Below are 6,569 nucleotides of genomic sequence, written 5' to 3'. Positions count from 1 at the left end.
CGGTCTATTTGCCACAAGGGAAGGTAATGAAATGAATAGAGATGGAATGGCAGAAATGAGAAGAGAGCGTTCTCTAAGTCAGGATAGGAAAGATTTTACCCTCCCTGTCCCAAGTGGCACATGAAAGTTTACTGTGCTCCTAGCAGCTCTGATCAACACAACTTTACCAGGTTTCATGCACTGGGATACTGCCAAATGTTTGAAATCTTAGACCAAAGTAGTTGCTTTGAACATGCTCTTACACATGGGTCTATCTTGTTTCACTGTTACGAAGCCTAAAACATTCTGGTCATGACTGGATTGTTGACAGGTGCGACAATTCAGGATCTTATCTATGGTGAAAGAATTGATGCCATTGTGACATTTATGACACTGTATCTAATTTCAGAGAGAGAAAAAAAAATTAAAAACCAAACAATTTGCATATTAAAATAAGCTATTCCGTCAGTAATACAGAATAAAATAATCAAACAAATACTAGAATCCAGTATATGTTAATTACAAAACAATATGCTGCCATTTTAATGTGCATACATCACAGAAACACATTCAGGAAATGTTTCTCTTGGCCATTGATGAAATCTTCTCTCTTGACCTGTGTGTGCTGACAGATATATGTGAGGGGAACTTGAGTGGAACCAAAAGCTGTTATTTAGATGGATCATTTACACACAAATGGAACCTTGTTTGTCTTTCAAACAAGGATTTAAGCTTTCAGTCAAAATGGGCTAACAAGTATTCATGCAACCCATTGAGGACACACACAATGACTTTAGTATGTAATATTTATTGGAGATTTTTGTATTCAAGTGTATGTTTGTGTGAGGAAATTCTCTAAAAATTAAACATGAAATGCTTTTTATTCATACAAGAATAATGAAAATCTAACATGACCCCCGCGGCCCAAAACAAAAATAAAAATAAAAAAGAGCAGTCAAATAGTTTTCAAAATCAATAATAATGAATGTTTCTTAATGATTTCTGAAGGATTGCGTGACTCTGAAGAATGAAGTAATGGCTGCTGAAAATTCAGTTTTGCCATCACATGAATAAATTGCATTTCCACAGAAAATAGGGAAATAAAATAACCATTATTTATAAGAAGACCCTTAATTTTAAATTTTTATTACAGTAAATCTGAAAGAAACCTACTTATTACCTGGCTACTTTTAAATAAATAAAACATATTATTGTTCAAGTTGACATTATTATATTAGAATACAAAATACCAAAGAGAGAGAGAAACTGAAGAGCAAGTATGCGCAGAAGTGACACAGTGGCTAAAGCCCTATTTTAAGCAATATTCATACAGTATGTGGGTTTTAGGTCATGATGTGACCATGTAGCAGGGTTTAGCTGCTATGAAAGAGGGCCAAGCCCACTTGATCTGCCTCTTCAGCGCATTGTGCAGGGATCAAGGTCTCATTACAAGGTTTCCCCAATGTAGCAACCACCCTCTGACCAGGCAGTGAACCAGCACAAATCAGCCACGCATGGCATTCTGATAAGAGTATGATGTCTGCTATATAGAGCTAAGATACCCAGTCAAAAATAATCATGCATTCTTAGTGGACACAGCCGGCGCAACTGTCATTTACTGCAATTTAAAGTACCGTAAGTATTTTGAATGAGAATGGTGTGTCCTTATTTTCTTATAAAGAGACAAATCAACTCACGTGGGCTACTCAAGCTCTTTAGCCTTGAAATTATGTACTAATTTAAGCACAAAAATGTTGAAATATTTCCTTCGACTATTTAGTCTCACACCATTAACATTCCCAGAGATCAGCCTGTAGACAACGACTGCTCCCCTTTCCGGGTGAACACTTTTCCCTGTTAAAATAATGGATGGTTTTGCTCACACATTCATACAGCTTAAGTAGACATGTCATCATTTGATAGAGACCCTAAATGTCTGAGCACCATTATTTTTCTCCTTCACTGGTTAAATAAGGTTTCATCCATGCAGTTTTCTCTCAGTCAAGCTCTCAAACACTTAACCGTAATTTGTTTTGGTCAAGGACATTATAAAAGCCTGGGAATTACCCAGGTTAAACATGCCATCAGTTACACGGAAAGAAAGAATAAGAAACATTTCTAGCAATCTCTAAAAGATATTTCAGAGACATTTGAACAGCAATGATGATGAAATAATGCTTGTTTGTGTATCCCTTCAGCAAGTATTTGCAGTGCCTTTTATCTTTGGCATGGACTTGCACTCAGTGTGCATATCAGATGTAATAAAAAAAAAGACCAAAATATATTCAGGAAGAATATCAAGTATAAGACATGGTTTCTGAAAAGATCTTGGCCTGTGAGCGCGCAGGGATGCCCAGAGGAGAGGAAATGAAGGCTTAGTGCGCACAAACTCTTACACTTCTGTCAAATAGCGGTTTTATTGAAGTTTATTTTCAGAGGCTTTACACAGACCAGCATTCCACCATCAGTGGTTGAAAAAATGATGGTGCTCAACATTGCCGTGGCTTGGCCAAGCTATCATTTTTATGTGCATAATTATTTTGATTTCCTGAGGCAGCTCATGTTGCACTTCTCTGCTGTTTGCTTTTGGCACTTGAGATGAGTTCAAACGAGTGGCGAGGTGTTTATTTTTAGTTTCCCTTTACAATGAATTGGACAGGTTTTGTCCCTTGAATTCCATTATACCATTAGACGTATATCGTTTTGAAATAGAACTTACAGGAACAGTTGTTCAAAAATGAAAACCTCAGGCCATCCGAGGTGTTGATGAGTTTGATTCTTAATTGGAACGGGTTTGAAAAAATAAATGAATAAATAATCTTTATATCACACTCACCAATGAATCCATATGAAAACATCACAATAATCCACAAGTAATCCTCACGACTCAAGTCCATTAGTTCATGTTTTGTGAAGTGAAGAGCTGTGCATTTGTAATAAATCCATCAAGACATTTTAACGTCAAACTAGTTCTTTATATCCATATTATTGCTTTCTTCAGCAAATAAGTCTTCTTGTCTGAATCAGGTGAGAAATATGTGCAGAGCAAGCACCACTTACAAAACAGTTCAAATGGTTTTTATCAAATATTTGTGTGGATTCTGATGTGATAGGACAACATTATATAAATCTTCAGTGCAGTAACCATCATTATATATTATGGACATTCTGGCGGCACCCATTCACTCAAATTTTAAATTTGAGTAAAATAAGTTCTACATTTCTGCAAATCCTTTCCCATGAAGAAAAAAAATAATTTACATTTTGGATTGACTGAGTATAAGTAAATTTTTGAATTAGTTATTTATTTTTTGGTGAACTATTCCTGTAAAAAACTTTTATGTCCAACTCTGACAATTCTTATACAATGCTTTACACAGTCCTTTCAATATCATCAATTAAAACATGATTACTATGCCATAGTACACATAAATACTATGCCATAGTACACATAAATAAAATCACAGACTGGATTTCTCTTTTTATAGAAGATAAAAATGACAGAGATTAATGTTTTATGGTATCACACAATCACAGTTGCTGCCATGTAATCAATATGGTTGACACACTAGTACTCCATTCCCATGACACACAGGCTGTGGTGTGTGTGTGCTTTATGCATGTGCATTTGTGACCCTGGAGCACAAAACCAATCTTAAGTTGCTGGGGTATATTTGTAGCAATAGCCAAAAATACGTTGTATGGGTCAAATTATTGATTTTTCTTTTATGCCAAAAATCATTAGAATATTAAGTAAAAATCATATTCCATGAAAATATTTAGTAGATTTACCTACTGTAAGTAAATGGAAACTTACTTTTTTTTTAGTAATATGCATTGCTTAGAACTTCCTTTGGACGGCGATTTTCTCAATATTTCTTTGCACCCTACAGATATTCAAATAGTTATATCTCAGCCAAATATTGTTCGATCCTAACAAACCATACATCAATGGAAAGCTTATTTATTATATTCATTATACATGTTCAGCTTTTAGATGATGTATAAATCTCAATTTTGAAATATTGACCCTTGTGACTGGTTTTATGGTCCAGGGTCACATTTATATATTTCTCTCCAGGGGTTTTGCCCTCAAGCTAAAACTAACATTGGATTTATTACCTTAATCATTGACAATACCAACAACTAATTTCAACTTACCATGTGTTGAGAAATGCATTGCATTTTTTTTTATCTAAAATAAAAGTTTGAAAATAGGTAAACCTTGTAAAACCATGCCTGTGGCTAAACATAATTGTACAAGTGATTAAATGGGATGGTTTCTTCCATATGTCAGTGTTGGACCTAAATTAATCTTTGGTTTTGCTGATATGGAGAATATTGTATGGACTCGTTCCTGGATGTTGGCTGTTTTATCAGACTCTCACAAATGAAATCTAATCTAGTGTTTCTCAGTGCTTCACTCTGAGGGGGCCCTTGTGTGTTGATGACACCCTGATTGTCAGTATGCGTGTCCGCTTCGAAGTCTACACACACACATAGAACCGAGCATATGTCTCTGTTTCGTCACTGCTCTAGTCCTACCTTGACTGATGTGCATCTTTGTATGGAATACTAGATCTTTCCACCAACTGATGTGTGTTGATGTTATCAGAGTAAATCTCCCAAAGAGAAGAAAACCCTCACATCTCCTCAGAGTGAAAAGATATGTAACAATGGTTGCTCTAAACTTTCATTTGGTTCAGAGGAAATAGGCAAAAGGTTTTTTTTTTCTTTTTCTTTTTTCGCAAATCATGATATTTGTTGTGAAAAGATAGAGAAATCTGTGTAGACCAAGCCACACTGCGTTCAGGACTATGTTAACATGTATAAGAAAATAAAAATAAATAAAAATGACATAACGGTCAATAGTAGAAAATAAATATAATATTTTTCAATCGCAGAAATATTCTTTTAGTATTCTCTAAACTGTAAATGAAATTGTCACCACCATATTATTTGACATCACAGCTTTATTACATCACAAATGCAATCAGATGTGGTTAATCGCATTACAGTTTTCTAATTTGCATTGGCACCCTATATTTAGAATTTTATGGTGGCATGTCCTAAATTCATCAAGGGAAATATACAAAAACTTGTGATAATGGGTTCATTTGAAATACACAATTTTTAGTAGATTATATGGATTACTTTAAACATTTTGCATGGTTATTTTTATTCATGCAAACCATCAGAGCCTTAGTGTGAGTCAATTATGATCTTAAACATGTATGTGCACCCAGCTCGGTCTCTTACACTCATTCAAGTTAAAGGCTGATCAGTTCCTCAGGGTGGCGGTGGAAAGTAGAGGAGCCTGGAGTGACGACATAAGGGAGCTCTGTGTTTCGTAAGTGCCTAATACTGCCAGGGGGACTGTCAAATTGCATCAGCATGTACCACGAAGATTCGTAATTAATATGAAAACATTTAGCTTTAGTTGGTCTTAGTGTGGAAGTTAGCAACTTTATAGGAGTGAAAGAACATCAAGAGCCAAAGAAATCTTGTGATTGGACTGTGATTGGATTCACAAGAGGATTCAATGTGCATTGTAATTTATGAAGCAAATGTCAACAAATATCATTCTACTGGGAAGATTTTAAAAATTATTGGTTCAATTATTAATTTGAATACCTTTAACGTCATGCTGTGGAGAAGACAGAAGACAATGAGTGCAGTGCTGAAAAGGGGCAGGGCTAAACAAGGTCTATAATTCAGTGTTTTCAACTGAATCAGTTGAGTGAATGATTCAGTGACTCACTTATAAAGAGACACTTGCACTGCGTCTGATCTGCATATTGTCTAGCACTTTAAAATCTTGGCAGAAGTACGAAGTCATCCGGATACTTTATGCATATTATTTTGTGAGTGAAGTCAGACATACTATGCTATTTTAAAATATATTCTATATAGTATGGATGTAGGCATATTCACAGTATCGTTTTGTTTCTTTCTTTATTGGTTGAGTTAATGATTCTATGACTCACTAATGAAGACAATTCACTTTTTTTGTTCCTGAAATAAATTTTTTTAAACAAATCAAATAAATGAATGAGTCGATGTCTAATTTGCGGCCACCCCCTGGTTTTACTATGTAATCTGCATAAAAATCTCCATCGCTAATGCATAGACAAGTATTTGCTAGGGGGCGTAAATTATATTATACAAAGACATGAAATGTCTTTGCTAGGTGAAAATCAACAGTATTACACAAAGAGATATACATTTACAATCTGAATCACTTTCTGGTTTAAATTTTTTGAGGGCATAATTGATTAATATAATGTATTACTTCTTTTTAAATACTAAAAAGCATGGTTTCATTCATAAGAATTTCAATACATTGCATCATTTAAATATCAATCCTGTCATTTTACTGAGATAAGCCAGCAGTCAGTGTCCCCTTGAATTTTAAAAGAATTTTTAATGTATAGGTAGATCAAATAAAACAAATAATAGTTAATTTTCTTACTTCAGAGTGGTTTCGTTTAGAAAACATTTTTGCGGTGGCTCAGCCTCTTCTGATGGACCACCACTGCAGGAGGTCCTGCTACTAAGGAGAACAAAGGACCTGAGAAAGATTTCATGAG

Source organism: Carassius auratus, chromosome 6 (genome assembly GCF_003368295.1).
Source record: "Carassius auratus strain Wakin chromosome 6, ASM336829v1, whole genome shotgun sequence".
Lineage (NCBI taxonomy): Eukaryota > Metazoa > Chordata > Actinopteri > Cypriniformes > Cyprinidae > Carassius > Carassius auratus.
This window is presented reverse-complemented; position numbering follows the sequence as displayed.